Consider the following 18,708-nt stretch of genomic DNA (forward strand, 5'->3'; position numbering starts at 1 on the left):
GAAAGAAATAAGTTGAAGTGTTACAAGAAATGGCTCTTAAAACAAAGCAAGTAAAAATAAAATACATGGTACTTTTTCTTTTACAGATCACTATGTTTAATGCTGCTAAGATATTGCTCAGACGAAATGTTAAGTACAATGTAACACACAAAATTGTTAAAACAAAAAAGCTTGCTTATGTATTAGAGTGTACTTTTGTGAGTCTTTTACAAATCTACTGTGAATACAGAGAGTATATTCACTTAATGGTAATGTGGTAATCATCAGTAAAGTACTGTTACAAAATGGAGTGCGTGAAATCAAACTAGACAACACAAAGGGCACTCAACACAGAGAACTGTAATCAGTAGAGCTGGCCTGATCCAGCAATAGCTGCGAAGTAGTCAGATGCATACTGCTGAAGTGTACTACCCCTTTTCTATTTTGGCATTACATAGTCCCTGATCTTTCCAAACTTTCAGATACTTGCAAGATATCTTATGGGTCAGCTCTACTATATGTCTGTAGCCTACCATAGTAATCATTCTGTGGATTATGCTATCTGCAGTATCACACAGAAATAATTCTCCATCTGATTCATATATCCTTGCTCAAAACATACACTGGAATAAATAGGCACAAGGACAATTGTTTAACTAATGCAAAGGTGTGCATAAGTGTTGTAGTAGCATGCTTAAGAGTTGTCTTTGGTGTAAATGCTTGCATGACTTTAGCGGTAATGTAACACAATTTTTCTTCATTTGAATTAGGTAAAAGGAGAAATATAGTGACTTTCACTGCTTTAGTTGTTAGCGCAAGCGTTGAGCATGGTCGAATTTAGCAATATACATACCAGTTTCCCCACCTAATACATTTTGACACTAGAATGTAATGAGGGACCAGCATCCATTGGGAAAGAACCAGCTCTGAGGATTATTTATAGTATATTACCAAGCCCAATTTCATAACGTGGCACCTCCTGGCATACTAACATTGTTTTTCACTAGCCTTTTGCATACATGTATGTATATGGCATGGACCTAGAAGGAAAGCAACAGAGTACTGAAAAAAAGGCTTGCAAAGAAAACATTTTTGTATAATTCTTGCATTTATATTTCAGGTTGACTGCAGGGTATGTGAGCTTAGCCAGCATCAAGTTCATCTCCCAACATGGTGAGTAGGTTTTAAATAGCTCCACATGAAGTATTTCACCATGCTAGGAGAATCATGACATAACTATCGGCTACATTTTACAACGTGATGTGACCTCTAAAATACTCGAATATACGAGTGCTTTAGTTAGGAACAGAGCAAGGATTTATAGCTCTTAGTGAAATGCTTCCTAGATGTCAACAAATGGCCGCTTTCATGCCCTTTTCCAGTAACTTGGTACCAATATTAGATGAAGACCAAAGGCAATATATATATCAGATGTACTAGCCTGGACTTTAATACTGAAAAGGATACAAAGAGCAATTAATGTAGCAATTGTTGCAGCTCTCCTAAATACGGATTCACACCATGATTTCAGCATCGGTGGTGCAATTCTTTAAGGCTCATATTTGAAGAAACTCTTGTCACTGGAAGGCTGGCACTCAATTCTTCCTGGCTATAGAGTTTCCCAAATTGCAAGTGTTTATGTAATGTAACTTATAAAGCGCAGTTTCCTGCCCTGGGGCGTCTTGACGCTATCGAAAAAACTGATTAGGCTGAGAAGGTAATTTAGTTGGAATAAGCTAGAAACACAGAGAAGAAAGACTTCTACTCCTGATTGAAAAGCCCTGTTTTAAGGCGTTTCTAAAGGAGAGTAAGGAGGGAGCAGTTTTTAATGTTAATGGGAGATTGTTCCAAAGTATAGCAGTGGCCCTAAAAATGCTTTTTCCACCCCAAGTAGCTTTTCTAAAAGGGGGATGATCAGGTTCCTTGCATGGCCTGATCGGAGCGTCTTTGCTGGAACATACCATTTTAGTTTATTTTTTAAATGGTCCGGCCCAAGTCCATGCAAAGATTTATAGACGAAGCAGAAAGTCTTGAAGCTGCATCTTTGTTTGACTGGAAGCCAATGCAATTTCCTAATTGCTCCTCTTGGTGACTCATACTTCGGAATTTTGCAAAGGACGCGAGCTGCCATGTTTTGCAATACCTGAAGCCTCTTAATGAGTCCTACTGCAAGCGTGAGGTACATCCTCGTTAGAATTAGTGCCATTGTTACCGTTTTGAGCAGCTCAGGGGGCAAACATTTTTCTATTTTTTTTTTATTAACCTTAGGAAGCCAAAGGCCGCCAAGGTTATTTTATTTACTTGGTCCCAAAACTTTAGTTCCTTGTCTACCACGAATACTAAATTTCTGACTTTGTTTGAAGGTTCGGGTAGAGAGTCCATCTCAGGAGGCCACCAGTCTGGTGTCCAGAGGGAAGGCTTCTTACCAAAAATGATGACCTCCGTTTTATTGGCATTCAGTTTGAGACGGTTACCATCCAGCTTATGAGCTGGCTATCAAAGGTCATCTTACCACCTGAACAGCTTGGCTGTCAACAACTATTAGGAATTGAGATTCAGTATTGTCTCACCAACTGAGGTCCTATTAGAGCTATCCACCAACTTTAAGTCTTCAATTATGACTGCAACCTAGTGATCAGGGAATTGGGTGATAAGCCTACACAATATCAAGGACCAGCAAATCAAGTAGACTGCTATTTTCTGCTCAAAAACTATTGGTATTTATTGTGTACTACTATTGAAACTTGGTCCAGAACAGGGCCGTCCCTCTTCCTGAAGTTAATGCGTACCTGACTTTTGGCTAATATGCCAATAACGTCAAACACCTGTTCCTGCTGGGGAAGCTGTTTAATCGCAGCATATGCTCTATGGAAATGTGTGCCTAGAGTACTCTGGGTCTTGCCCACCTTTGCTTCACAACATAAAACAAGGCTGTCCTGTTGTCCATCTTCATTAGTTCTGATCAATGCAGTCTAGGGCTCTGAGCTCAAGCACATTCGTATAAAGTTTTGACTCTTTAGAGCAGATGTACCTTGTACCTTGGAATTATTTCACCACATTATTTGTTGCCAATACCAATCAAATTGTTTGTGAAATGCCCACAGTGAGTAATGAGCGATATACATTAGGTCATCGAACTTAGTAAATATCAGGGCTATAGGACTGAAAACCATACTTCGATCCAGATTAATTTGACTGGGTTCATAAATCTTTCTGACTTTTGCTTTGAGGGATACAACCTGGCTTGCCTGATTGATTCTTGCCCCCTAGCGGACCAAACCATACGAATACATTCAGCAAACCTGATTTCCCTACATTGCGGGATACAACAATTGCTGTAAGAGGTCAAAGTTGGCAATGTTTCCTCTCCTTTGACCTTGCCCAATATTATTTCAGCTCCCCAGTTAATCGGGAAGAGAGACTATGCGGAAATTCAGGCATCTAAAATCAACTGCCACCAGAGTCAGTCTGAAGGGAGCTCCTTGAACTGATGCGGCTGCCAATTTACCATAAAATTAGGAAGTTCAGATTGCTGTGGATAATCTGAATAATTAAGTGCCCGCTCTGAAGTCCTATGGAGACAAGTCATTTATCCAGATTGAGAAAGGAAATTATATTTAAAAAGCTACAGTCCTTATCAGTGACACAGATTAATTCACATATTCCTCCAAAACCTTTTAGGTTTTCTTAGTTAGATACTCTAAGTGCTATGGGTATCACTCAGGGATGGGTTAAATAGCACATTTTGTCTATGACGTGCCCTGCACTTCAGTGATAATGACAAAAAGGCTGAAACGTATCTAGAGTTACTAGTAAATCAGTTTAAGGTGGATTTGGTCTAATAGTGTGGGCTGGAATTTAAGTATTGGCAAAGGACTAAGGCTGATTTGGATATGATCAGACACTTTCTGTAGTGGCAGTGAGCAAAAACAAATGATGGTATGAAAGAGGCCCAGAGTAATTACTAGTGGCTGACATTAATTCAAGCATTTCACCCATCACATTCCTTGCTTTTGCATTTACGGCAGGGTCCTGTGATCAAGAATGACTAAATCATCTCTGTTTTGTTGCAGTCCCTGTAACTTTGCTCTCCTAAATTGTAACTGATCTCCGGAAACGTATCTGTTGTAGTCACTTCATTGCTGAGAGTACTGCTGAAGAAATGAGCAGAAAGAAGCATTTTCAGCTAGTTTAGAGAGCACAAGTGAACGAGAAATGTCATTCTAACAGCCATACAGAGTGTCCACAATCTTACTTTAGACCGCTGGTCAAAAGTCTATGCAGCAAATATATCCTTGGCACTGCAGATATGCATCCTTAGCCAGCTATTTAAATTCAGTGGTGGCGACATTCGTTGTATGAACCTTGCTGCATATAATAATTATTTCACCTCTATCCTCTGATGAAAGGTTCAAAAAGGTGGCAAAATGATAGTACATATGTCTGTCAAATCCTTCATCCCAAAAGGGTTGGATGTCTTTTTATTGTAAGGAGGTTATCTCTTTCATCAAATTTCCACACATTCTCACCACTGTGTAGACAACTGCGTATGATGCAAGATTCTGCACACTTTATAGCTACTGAAATCACCTAATCTACTTATTTTGCCATGTAAGTGAAGCAGGAGCTACGTCAGGAACCCTGTATTTTTTTACATTTATTTTACAAACATGTGCTAGGAAGCCACCAGTTTTCTCACAAACCAAGGAGCCTCAACTCAGTGCTGGTCTATGATTCTGATGGATTTAAATGTTCGCCAGTGTTTCTCTAAAGGTGCACTAGGTTCTGTGGAATCAAAAGGGAAATCAATAAAGGAAACTGGAGACAGAGAACTAGTGAACAAGCTGTACAATACTATTTTAGATATTATTCAACACATTGCCTGTCTTTTTGTAAGAAAAAGTTGCAAAATATTATGCATACCCCAATGAGGTCACCAGCAAATCAAGACACTATGCTATGTGCTTTATTTTAGAGTTTGCTGGTGAGAGCAAATAAGGCTGATTGTGAAAAGTACACAATCTCTCTGGGTTTAAATTAGATATTAAGTCAACTATTCTCTAGCTTATTTTGAGGTAAATCTTTCCTGTGGCCCTCTTCAGAAAGGATTTCTAAAAACAAACAGTACAAACAGGTTGTATCCCTCATCTCTTACCTCTCTGGTTTACTGTGGGGCAAGTTGTCAGTAAGACTATGCAGATATATTGAAATTAGTGCTGTTCTAGTCATTCCACGGAAATCTGTTTTTAAAATTGGTTCTGAGTTGTGAAGATCACCACTTTTTAAAAACTTTTGCACTATAGGCATTGAACTAGGGGGCAGCCAATCAGCGCGGAGCTGGGAGATGCCAATTTAGCTCTCCGGCTATTTAATGACTGCAGCAGTAGGGTCGCGCAGTGGACATGCGCAGCAGGCGCACCGTGGCGCGCCAAAGGCAAGCCCATTTGTGCCCATAAGCGCCTGGACAGCACATAGGAAGCTGCCAGATTCATGTCACAACATAGTCGTGCATGGTAAGACAGTCTCATCTCTGTGGCGCGCTACTTAATACTCAGTCCCTCATCAAGCATAATACTAAAACTCACAACCTGATCCTTGCACTGTCCCTGGATTGCTTATTCATTTCAGAAACCTGGGCCATAGAGGACTTGGGTCCTGATCTGGTGGATGATGTCCCATCAGGATATACTATCTCCAGACTCGACCACCAGGGCCGTACAGGAGGCGGTCTGGGCATTATAACATGCGACGTGTTTGCAGTACCTTAGAGCCTTTGACCATGAGCACAGAGGACTCCACTTTAGACTCAAGCTCACTGTCAATAACACCTTCTCTGGTCTTCTAGTGTATCCCTTGGGTATACAGGCTACTTTTCCAGAGCTCTGGTGCCAGACTCTGGAGCCATACATGGTGCACAATCACTTCACCATTTTGGGTGATTTTAACTTTCATTTTAATGACTCTTCATGTGACCATCAAGCCTTCCTTCTTGAATTGATTTGGTTTTACAAAGGGGGTACTCTTTCCCACCCTTTCTGCCGGACATACCCTTGAAGGTATATTTACCAATCACAATCACCTATTTATTGACCATTGTCATACCCTTAGTTGGGCTAACCATCAGGCAATCACAATCTCTCAAGGCCCACGCCTGGGGCAACCTGGGATACCAATAACTAGAAGCAATTTCAGTAAGATCACTTCTGAGAGCCTACTAGGACAGGCACTTAACCATACCAGAGCCAGACCAGACAACTCCTCTGTATATTCTGCAGGTTTCCGAGCATGGGCCATCGATGTTCTGGATACTATTTTCACCCACTTGTCAACAGTCTGTGCCTTGGTTCGCTGATGAACTCAAGGGACTAGGACAAGATTGCCATCGACAAGAAAGGAAATGGAAGACTAATTATAGGCATGGGGAAACAGAGAAACATAAAGCCCTCCTACTGCCCTACAAAGAAGCCACCAAATCGTCCTTTTTCACAGAGAAATTCAGGGCCACCAACAATTCCTCTAGGCTACTTCAAAGTAATGAAAGAACTGTCCACTCCTCCCTCCCAGGGTGCTCTGAATTCATCCCAAGACTTCTGTGACAGGGTAGAGCACTTCTTCCGGGAAACAAATTTGAATACCTATTCAGCCTTCAATCTATCTGTGGTGAATGAGTGTGTTCCCGAAACTGCTTCCTGGAACTCTCAGGCCAGTCACCTATCATAATTCAAACCACCCCATCCTATTTCCATGCAGCAAACAAAGGACTTGCTGTGGAGCATAACATCAGGTTCTCCATGGATCACTGTCCACTCACAATTCTCAAACTGGCCCCAGATCTGTTTGCTGAATTTTTGCAGAATGTTTTCACTCTCACCCTGCAATCTGGAATATTCTGGGCACCCTGAAAGGAAGCGATTGTAACCCTGCTTTTAAAAAACCTAATGTGAATCCTAACGATCTGAAGAACCTCCACCCCATATCATGGCTACCAGCCCCGGCAGAGATACTCGAAAAATTAATCAACTAGGAAAGGGTTCATCGATTGATAAACGTAACATTCTGGACCCTTTGCATAATGGTTTCAGAAGCAAACACAGTACAGAATCTGCCCTCATAGTGGCTGCAGATAGTATCAGTCACCAGGGGTACCTGGGTGGGGTGGCCCTCCAGGTGATGCTCAACTTGGCTGCAGCGTTTGACATCGTATCACCTGCACAGATGGTCCAATGTCTGCAGGAAGTCGTGCGTGTGGTGCTGCCCTGAGGCTACTCCATTCTTTACTGACCAACAGAGTTAAAATTGATAGCTGTGGGGGTTTTAGGGTGGAAGCCATCAGTCTTCCCTTTGGGGTGCCCCTTTGGTTTCCATGTACTGTCGTATGCAGATAACACCCATATCATCGTGTCTGTCTATCTCAAACGACCCGAGATCTGCTGCAGAAAAGTTCAATCACTTCATGACCAGCATCAGTGACTGGATGAAGGAGAACGCCTTAAAACTCAATGCTGACAAGACCGAGGTTTTGGTGTTTGGGTCTCAGGAATCCATCTGGTCCAACATCTAGCGGCCGGAAGACTTCAGATCCCTTTCCACTTCGGTCAAGTTAGCCAGAAACTTAAGTGAGCACCTGTTTTCTCATCATTAGGATCCGGAGAAAGAACTTCCCATATATTCCCTTGGAGCTGCGACAATCAGTCATTATCGCGCTTGTCACCTCATGACTGGACTATTGTAACTTGCATCTCAACATCAAAGCTTCCAGCCTCAATAAGCTACAGGCCATTTAGAATTAAATCAGTTTTTATTGGCAGAGAACTTAATGAAAAGCAGTACACAGCAAACCGCCTACAACCCAAATGGGCCGGCCGAGCAAAAGGACCCAATAGAAAATGATACAATCAGCAATGTGAATGCAAAATACTGAAGGGTGAAGGACACAGCAAGGCGCCTACAACCCAACCAGGGCCGGCCGCGTCATAAGGGGAACAAGGGGAGTAACCCTATAGTCCAGATGCTTTCAAAACAAGTAAAAACATAAAAGTGTATATCCTGTCAGCTGAAATTGCTCACATTTCAGCTGGGCTGTTGAATCGTATAACTTGCCATTTTCAAAAACAAAAAACAATGCGGCTGCTTGCCTTGTCCAACAACATCATCAGACGCCTCTCTGTTAGAGATGAGATCTCCTCTCTCCAAAGGCTTTCGGTCAAAGAGGTTCACCTTCAAGGCTCTCTGATTGGTTTCCTTTTGATGCAGGGCAAGGAAGACCAGACAACTTAATACTCTTTTTCGCTGGTACACGCCTAGCAGGCCTCAAATATCTTCCTTCCATTAGAAGGTAAAAATTCCCAGATTTCAACAAGCCAGATGGGAGGCCTTTCTATTTCGGTGGCTGTGGCCAAACTATGGAACACCTTGCCTGGGCACATTGCTGAAACAGATTCACTGACCATTTAAAATAAAAACACTTGAAATCATGGCTTTTCTCCACTTAATGTTCCTAGTATCTCTCGGACATTTTTAGAATGCGGCAAAATGTCGTCCCTCAGCACTTTGACACCTTCGTGTATAGTGCGCTATGTGCATTTTTTTCATTTAATTTGATGTTGGAGAACGATATCGGGCTCACTAGCCAAAAGGACAATATGAAGGACTTGAAGGTTTGGGTGGTACGTATGGATCTCATAAGGTTTGAGATCATAAAAGCAGAACTGTATTCTCAACAGGCTTCTTTCAGGACAGAAAATTATGCCCAATAACAGAGTAAAGTTGTTTGCAGAGTGTTAACGTCCAAGAATAAAATGAGGCCAGGTATTCCAAATTATCATCATCTTATACGTGTAATAATACAACACACTCACTCAATTGGAAGAATGAGTTTTAAAGGCTATTTGTTTCATACAATCAGGATGTCTCAATATATGAGTTCTGTTTAATGGTTTCTATAAAACCTAAAATGTGGAAATTGGCTTGTTCACGATCTGTAGGATGTCAGATGATTAACTTGAACATTTTTCAAGAAGCAGTCTGTGAAATTTGGAAAACTCAAGAGAACACAGACTCTTTCACACATATTTTTGAAGGTCAATCTAATACGAGAGTTTCTGCCTAGGATATACAGTAATTCCAGTAAATACCATTCTCTTACATGGATACCAAAAATCTTTCACTGAAGTCACAATGTTCAGAGGTTCCATGAATAGGTCATCTATGCACAGAACTACACAAAGGTTCAAGACAAATACTCTATTCACAAACCTCTGAAAAATAGACTGCTGAGGTCAAATTACATCACTCTACATTGAAAACGGCTAAAGGCGGTATTCCAATCACTTCCCACCTTCAATCTAAGCAGCCGATAAGCTATTCTTAAATTAGATTGTTGTAATTGTAAGAACTTACACTCTGCACACATTGATCATCCTTGATTAGAAGTAATAGCTAGCTGTGCATTCAAATGATTCAGTCCTCAGAAGCCGAGGCAGAAAAGTAGGTCTAAAGTTCTATGAGCACATGAAACAGAAGCACTAACACGATACACTGAATGAACCATCAAGCTTTTTTGATTTTCCTAACTACATTTTGTATTACCTTTCCTTTGGCAGTTATAGAAAATACATTCACCCAAAGTGTACAACAGATCCTAGGTCCAAAGTTATTACACAGTCTCTCTAAAGAGGAACAAAGGAAACGGTTGGTTTAATAAGATATGGGACAACTCGTGGTACTGTTCAGGTACCAGGGATAAAGGAGCAATTCTGCGAACACTGGCTTTGCTTTTTTCACTCCCTTCATGTTCTTCCACTGAAGCCACTTTTTAATTTGTTTGAGTTAATGTCAAACCGGACTACACAAGGATTCATAGTAGGCAAATACCATCGCTAAAGAGGGGAAAGACTGACTTGAAGAGGCATTTTCACCTCGTAAATGAAGTAATTTATCCCCCGGTTATTGAATGCTTCACTAACAAACACACTGAGTGGGATTCTTAAGGACACTATATTAGAGACTCGCTTGTGCTGCAAACCATCAAACGCTAGATGGAACAGTTACTCCTTTCTTGCTTTCCTCAGACGTCTGAGCCACACACAACTTTTCTGGGTACCTGTTTTGCTATTTTGAAGAAGCAAAACCAGAGGACGACTACACAAATTTATCACTGACAGCAGGAGAAAAGTACTCCTACAAAATAAAAACTCAGAGTTGATAGTAGAGAGTTTGTGATAGAAATGGCAAAAGGACATTGCAATAAATACAGATCTGAACTAGCAATCTGGGCAGAATTGGGAAGAGATTGACAAAACAGTACTCTGTGATAGTTTTCTTAAGAGCAAATACGTAAATCTATCCAAAAGTGTAGACAAGACGAGGCACCAGGTCCGAATGGAATTCCACAAGCACTGTACAAGACAAACCCTGCCTTTTGTGCGGCCAGCTTGTCAGTAGTTTTCAATGATGCCCTGCAACTAGAAACTATTCCAGACTCAAGGAAAGGCTCTACAATTACCCCCATTTTCAAAGGAGGTAACCGCCACCAACCAGAAAAAACGACCACCTCATTATGCTATTAGACGCTTAAGAAAAGCACTTTGCAGGTCTTCTACTAAAAGATCTATTGCTCTAGGTAGAAGAAAAACATAATATTCCTCCTAACCAATCTGGTTTTGAACAAGGGGCCGGCAACCAACATTCTATCACTTTTGGAAATTATGGATAAACAAAAGTTGAATAAGCAAACAATCTACCTCTGCTTTGTGGACTTTAAGGCTGCATTCAACTGTGTGCGGTGTAATCTCCTTTTGCAAACACTGGCACACTGGGGCATCCCTGCTTGTCTTTTAAAAGCAATACAGATGTTTTATACAGGTACCTGGGCAAGAGTGAGATTATGAGATGGCGCTTTCCGACTAGAAAAATAGAAACCTCTCATGGTTTAAAGCAAGGTTGTGTACTGGAGCCGTACCCGTTTAACTTCGTTTTGGTCTACCGGACCCCTGCCCTGAATGAAGTAAACGCACACCCCCCTAAATTAGAAGACATGCACATCTCGAATCTTCTGCATGCAGTTGACGCTATTCTCCTCAGCCAAACAAAAATCAGTTTGCAACATCTCACTGAAAAGCTATCACAGTATTCAGCAGTCATTGGCATGTTAATAAATCAGAAGAAAATCAAGGTCATGGAAGTGAGCAAAAGGATTATTAGGCACAGATGGTATTTGCACGGACAACAACTGGAGACTGTGAAAACTTATAGCTACCTTGGAGTATGATTTGATGACAAGGGCACCTTCCAACAGCACAGGCTGGACTTGCAGAGGAAGGGTAACGTGCTACTCCTTGCATTCCACATTTTACAGAAATCGTTAGGTGGCCCAAGTTACCTGCCACTGCTAAAGGTAATAGTGACGAAATTATCACTAAGTGCCTCTTACGGAAACGAGGCATTACAAGGTAGAGATGTGGCAATTTCAAATATGATCTCTATGAAAATATTCAAATTGCTTTTCCGTCTCTCCCTCAATGCTTCGCAGGCCCAGTTAAAGCTCAAGTTTGGTCTAATAAACCAATCAATTACGAGAAAAGGATATTATATTAAAGTATAGAAAAGAATAAAGTCTTTGTCTGCAAACCAACTAAGCCAAGCTCTTTGTTATGAAGTTCAAACAAGTAAAAATGTGCCTTCCAGCCATTATCTAGAGACTCACCCATTGACAAACTAGGTGTTTGATCGTTATGGGAAAGGTCCCTGTCTCCATAGCCATAAAAAATAAATGAAAAAAAGATTAAAGGCATGATGAAAACAATCTCTGTGCTTAAAGAGAAAGAGGCTCTTTCAACCAGATCTCAAGCCTGGATGATTATAAATGACTAGCAAACTCTTAAACCCCATGCCCTATCTAGTGTCCAAGTGGTCCAGGCATCTAAAAGAGCACTTTATCAGATACTGCTTTGGCCTCCTTCCCAGTCTTGCTACAGCACTGCCACAGCTCTGGGACACTAAAAAAGGTTTGTTGCAGACTGTGTAAAACTTTGGGAGGAAAACATCATTCAAGTCAAGTCAAGTCAAGTCAAACTTTATTCGATTAGTTAAAACCATCAAAGTACATATCACAAGACAAAACAATTCAGGCACAGCACATACATACATTAAAATGACTCAATCGGGTGATGGTGCCTTCCTTGAAATTGCAATAAAACATCATATAAAAGAGTCGAGACCCAGATAGTCCCTAATAGGAGAAACCAAAGTTAAGTGCTCCAACCAAATTTAATCAGTCCTGGGAATTAAATAAATATCTAAAATAAAAATTCACCAGATCAAAACTTAGCCATTATCAAACGAGGTTAAAATAGAATAGTAAATGACAATGGTTCGTTGTAGCTTGTTCCTACGCCTAATTGCGCCTACTATATAGCTTGCAACCCCAAAACACACCACTGGTGTCGCCAGCATTTGCAGGTATGCCAGTGCTGGCCTAACTTGTTCAAAGTTGTGACCTTTTAGGAGGGGGATAATATGTTTCTTACGTAGTGAGACGTAATAGGCACAGAAAAATATCAGATGGAGGGTATTCTGTTCAGAGAAGTTGTCACATGGGCAGGGACTTAATGACCCTTCTTTAAAAAAAACTTTCGGAAATGCTAGGAGCCAGGGAACCATGTTATGCTTAAATCTTATTAATACAACTAGATGGTAAGGTTTGTTTATGTAAGATAAGTATGGTTGCAACTGTCTACCTAGAGTCAGCGTGACAAAACTTCTCACGGTCGGTTTTACCAATTCCCTTTCCTCCCTTATCAGACTTGATCTGTCCAAGAACTGCCGCTTAAAACCTCTAAATGGCTGACTTGCCCAGAGCTCTAGGTCTCAAGAATAATTCAGGACATCCATAAATTTCCATCTCGGTCTTAATATAGCGGACCCATGGTATGTTTAACTGCTTATATAAGGAAATACAGTCTTGGATGATCAGTTGATTAAGATTAGGCACAGGTTGAGCCCAGATTCTTAACCAACACAATAGGGGGCGACCGCGATCTGATCAGAAATAAAACCAACTCCTAGGTCCTCATGTATATTAAAAACTGGGGTAGAATTCGGAACCGACAGCAATCTACGGAAGAAAGTATTTTTAACCGCTTGAATTTCTCTAGTGTCTGTGTACCCCCAAATGTCGCTCCCATGGGTCACCATTGGGAGACACTTAGCATTGTAATTCTTCATGAGGGCCGGGAGTGGCTTAGAGCCAATTCTTTTTGCAAAGCTTAAAATAGCCCCCGATGCTCTAGCTAATGTGTTCTTTATGTGCTAGCTGCGTGAGCCACGTACGCCGATCATCAAAAAGAACCCCCAAATACGGGAAAGCAGGGACTTTTATTAATTCCATGTCCTTGCAATAGAATTTGGCCTTCCTTGCCTTCCCTGAACCAATGGACATAGAGTGTGATTTTTTAAAATTAGTAATCAAGTCCAGGGACTCCATAAACTCAATAAAACAGTTTAAAAGCGTTTGCAGTCCCCGCGCAGTCCTTGACACCAAGACCGCGTCATCAGCATACAGTAGTGCGGGGATCATTTTTGTTCCAACTCTTGGGATGTCTTTACAGCATGAAGTCAGGGCGTCCCCTAGTTTGTTGATATAGAGTAAAAACAACAGGGGGGCTAAAATGCAAACCTGCCGGACCCCTCTTTTGACAGCCCAAGAGTTGGTTAGGCTACCATCTTTATTATAGCGTACAACCGCTGTGGTATTTTCATGGATGGTGGCCAGAAAGGAAATCAGGTCAAAATCTAAACCTATGTTTTGAAGGGTTGCCCAAAGCTTTGATCTATTAACAAGGTCGAAAGCCGAGATTAAGTCCATAAAGGTCAGATGGAGGTCCCCGTGCTTTGTGACTGTGTACTTCCCTATCACCAGGTGAAGATTAAGACATTGACCCAGCGTTCCTTTTCCTTGCCTGAAGCCGTATTGAAGATCAGACATGATACTGTTTTGGTCAAGCCACTCTGTGAGGCGAGCAAGGACAACTATCCCCATGATTTTAGCCACGGAGTCCAGAAGCGAAATAGGACTGTAACAGGCCGGATCATTTCTGTCTCCCTTCTTAAAAATCGGTATAATAACCACTTTGGCCCAAGACAAAGGAAAGCCAAACTGGGTGGCTGCATTAAAAACATGAGTTAAAATTTTAGCCCATAACTTAGGATCTGCTCTATAGAGGACGGCCGGTACTCTGTCAGGGCTTTCCCCCTAGATGTTCACATAATCTCCTTAGTAACCTCATCCAATGTAAATACCAGGGGGTGCGAAGCACGCCCACTGCCAGGTAAACTGGCAGGGGATCCATTACTCACTTCACTATAGATTTCCCCGAAGTGATCGACCCACCTCTCGGCCGGATGTGGCAGTCTATAACAGTGTTAGGCGACTCATCAAATATAGGAATATTCACAACTCTCCAAAACCTGGTGCTGTTTGCCAAAACACTTGCTTGGCTGAGCTCTTCCCATGCGATCTCTATTAACTGCTTTTTCCGCCTTTCCACTGCTGCTTTATATTCCCTCCTAGCATACTTCACTCTGTCTGCTACCCTAGGTTTTTCTTTAAGCTCCTGCATAAGAACTTTATGGGCTTGTACAGGTTTCATCAAACCATTTTTTATGCTTGTGGGGCCTTGGTCTGAGGGATACAGTCAAATTTGCCGCTGCTTGCCTTATGATTCGGTCAAAAGCACCCAGAGCTAGTGATGGTTCAGAATCCTGGTCCAAGCAAATACTGAACTCCTGCGCACAATCGGTAATTAAATTGTCGGTAAAGCTATCAGGAGTAATCGCTTCCCACCTTATCCTACGGGCTTGGTCTATTGGAGCGATATTAAGGTTGGTTAGATGGACCATGGGTCTGGCCTTATCCACAGCCGGGATGTTAATGTCCAGTGTCAATGGATTATGGTCGCTAAAACAATTATTTGTTATACTTAGTGTGCCTATTGAGGCCAACAAAGAAGCTGAAACTAAAATGTAATCAATAGTGCTTGGGCGGCCTTGACCAGTATATGTGGATATATGAGGTAAGCTATCGGACTGTACTGGGCAGAACAAGTTATGGGCCGCTAAAAAACTTTCTAAGAATATCTCAGAGGCAGAGTGTTCAAAATGCGTTAACCCCGGAGGACCACATTCCTCTTCCAATTTTATTAAACAGTTAATAGGGCAAACATGAATATTAAAATCTCCCAGGACTAATACATTGTAATATGTGCCAGCATTGTCCTCGTAGTGAGGGATCTTAAATGTTCCAGGTCATCACCTCTCGTAAAAGAATTATAAAAGTTGACCACTAGGAAGGTTGGCAAATTCTTCCCTGTTAGTTCGACTGCTAAAATATTGGGTGAACCGGAGTCTATCAGCTTAGCTTTGTATGACAATTTAAGGTTGATTAGCAACAAAAGCCCCCCCCCCCCTAGCTCTCCCCATATAAGATGGTATGGCAAAGTTACAAAATGATAAGAACCCATCCAAAAAGTAAAATTCTGTAGCTTCCCAAGTTTCCTGGAGGGCTATAATATGGTGGGTAGCAAGGAAGAGTTCCCAAGTTGTGTCTCCCCTTTTGGCCCTTAGGCCCGCTATGTTCCATGATAGGACTTTTATGCAGCCTCCCTTAGTTGGCCGCCGAGTGGGGCTAGAATTGACAGTGCCAAGTAAGGTAGGCCGTAACTCCATAATAGGAGGCATAATTAAAAACGGAGGACTAGTCAAGGGGACATGTGTTTCTACCTCCATCATTTCCTCTGGGTTCAATTTGTCCACTAAGATTGAATTGGTAACAGATAGTCAATCTTGAGTGTCTAGTCCAGATAAAGCCTCAAACCTATTTAAAACTGGACTTTGGGGTACTATCTCCTTCAGTGTTCTAAGTGGGGGCTTGTAAAAATAACCAAGTGGCAGGGCCCAGATAGAGGTATCAGACAGTGGGCACAAATCCTGCGCCCTTAAGATCATTTGAGCAAATACAGGGCTTCGGAAATTGACAACCACACAATCCCCCCCAATGTTCTTTGGAGTCCGCCCCACCCACCCAACTCTGCGCACCATTATATTATTATTACTCATGGCTATCCTAAAACCTTTATGCCTGGATAGCCAGTCAACAGTTTTATTTCGGAGTTGGGTCCAGGATTCAGATTGATCTGGTCTAAGCGGGGGAACACCAGCCAGAACCACTACATAGGGACAAGCTGCTGGTGGCAGATCTAAGATGTCCCATGAAGGCTTGATGATCACAGGGTTTGAAGTGATAGTACCCTCCCCTTATTGATTACCAAGATTCAGGGATGGATTGGCTTGTTCTGCAGTTAGTGGTCCTTGCGGGCCCCCCGACATGGGCAGGTTCCGTTGGTCTGTACGGGGAGCATTCACCTTTCCGCCTAATCCTTGGCTTCCCATGGCCACTAGCGGACGGGGCGATCTCAGCATTACATTGCACGCATTGCCAGTAAGGTTTTTACCTGCCCCATGGGCCACATCCCTCATGCAATCCCCAGCAGGGCCACTGCACCTTGGCAACAAGGGTGCCGCGGGTGCCATACCCCCCCCCCCCCCAATAATACTACAAGACCCAATTACTTCCGGGTTATCCAGGACTTGAGAACCTTTTAAGAGGAGGGACAATTTTTCTTCTATCCCCCCTAGTTTATTCCAAAAAGGTGCTAGGAGGACAGTAATTAAAGTCTCCAGGCGTTTCCAATGATCAGGATCACTTCCGTAATCCACCAGTATGGGGGAATTAGAGTTTGAAATAAGAGGAGAACCGTTACAGGTTTTAGGGGAAAGATTCTCATGTGGCCCCGGGGTTTGATGTTTGAGTTTGGCTTTAACCTTACCCCTTTGTACCACACCGCCTCTTGTGCGCTTTGCGGGTGGGTCCCCGTTCCCTCCCTCATTGTTAATTCCCCGCCCAGAATTCGGTGTTCATGCCACATTTTCCCTTTCTTTAGCGGTTGTTTTAGATCTAGTGGCTCGTTCACCCTGTGCTACTCGCGGCGTCATTAAGGTGTGGACTTGGGATAAGGCAGGGGAAACTGGAAGATCTGGGATCTGCACAGGAGGCGATCCAACCAAGACCCCATGAGCACTTGACCTTGGGTGTGGATTGGACTCCTCAGTGCTTAAGGTATCTGCCTCTAACACCCCTAGGTTAGCAGTGAAACCTTTATCCGGTACGCCAGCTATACTGGCTTCTAAAGACTCCACACTTGGGCGTGTCACATCTGGCGTGACTCCCATGGGAGATTTAGCCATAGCTATTACCCCCAGGGATGATCTTTTTTGTTCCACATATGACCCCGGTGAGAGTCTTTTCTCCGTAAGGTGGATTTCATGCTGTAGGACTGTTTCTGCCCTTGATAGAAACGCATCCAGCGTACCCACCACGCCCCCCCCCCCCCCCCCTGTCCAGTAACTTTGCGTTTAGAGGCCATTAACAAGACCAATGAATAGCTTCGCAGTCAGGCAATATCGGGATCGGGAGCGGTTTAATCACACATGAAAGGGGAGGTGGACCAGCCTAGCCTCCCTCGGCCGGGCCCGCCCTTGGACCGGCGCGTCCCGCGTGGAGAGGCAGCCCTTTAAGCACGATAGACAACGCATCCCCCCTCACTCGCGGCAGCTGTGTGCACTCCGGTGCACCCTGGGGACTGGAGTCCTCGGACCGGGTACAGCGCTGGGCTGTGGGCAGAAGATGCGGCAAGCGTCCCTGAAGGTTGCTGTGTGCACTCCGGTGCACCCTGGGGACTGGAGTCCTCGGACCGGGTACAGCGCTGGGCTGTGGGCAGAAGATGCGACAAGCGTCCCTGAAGGTATCTAAAGCAGGGCGTCCTCTGGTCCCAACTTCGGCCCCCTCAGCAAAACACCAAACAGCAGGTATGTCCCCAAATTCAATACAGATGGGGGCTCCTCTCTACTCTCACTCTCAAAAGAATCTCCCCCCTGCCCGTCTTGCAGGTACCGGTGCAGATACCACTATTGATGTTGCAGCTCAATAAAGAGAGGGCTGGGGCTAGAGCGTGGGCAAAAGTTCAAAGTTCAATTCAGGTTCTGCTAGAGAACGACCGTCTGCTATCCCTCCGTTCGCTCCCTCCTCTGCTGGTTAGAAATCCAAGATCTCACACCCATCTCCCTACCTCACCTGTAGCAGTTCTAATGCAGTACGGAGTAGTGTGGTGTGGTATGGTGCGAGCGGCCCGGGGCTCTACTCAGGTGGAACCGGCAGCTCCTCCACGGCTCCAGTAGACCCATCCCCCCCCCCTGCCCCGGCTCATGATTTCATGCCTGGGCAACGGCTGGGCGAGCACAGCCTGAAAAACACTACTGACCTAGTGTGTCTTGATCTGCTGATCGAGAGGAGGGTGCTGCTAAGAGTACTTTTTAATCAACCTGGTATTCGCTCGTGCAGGCAAGCTGTGATTGCATGCCTTAAGGCAACAAATACTTCTTTGAATTGTAATTTTAACCACATTTGTAAAGCTTGTGGCAAAAAAACTGGAAAACTGGGTGGTTATGTCGTTTCAAGTTTCCTGACGCCTTTTCACCAAGATCATAGATAATTGCAATAACTAACTCTATGCATTTTTTAACTATGTTTTGGGATTTTTTATGGAATGTTGCTGCAACGGTTATAAAATGAGCTAATGATTGCTACACTCTGTTATAGCAAGCAGGCCGGAACAC

General features: G+C 43.1%; 1 protein-coding gene across 3 annotated transcripts in view; it reads right to left on the bottom strand.

Annotated features, from left to right (window-relative positions):
- The window catches only part of SLC35F5 (solute carrier family 35 member F5), a 405,130-nt gene that overhangs the window by 312,044 nt on the left and 74,378 nt on the right, over positions 1 to 18,708 (bottom strand). The window lies entirely within an intron of this gene.

Source organism: Triturus cristatus, chromosome 3_2 (assembly GCF_964204655.1).
Source record: "Triturus cristatus chromosome 3_2, aTriCri1.1, whole genome shotgun sequence".
In the NCBI taxonomy this organism is placed as follows: domain Eukaryota; kingdom Metazoa; phylum Chordata; class Amphibia; order Caudata; family Salamandridae; genus Triturus; species Triturus cristatus.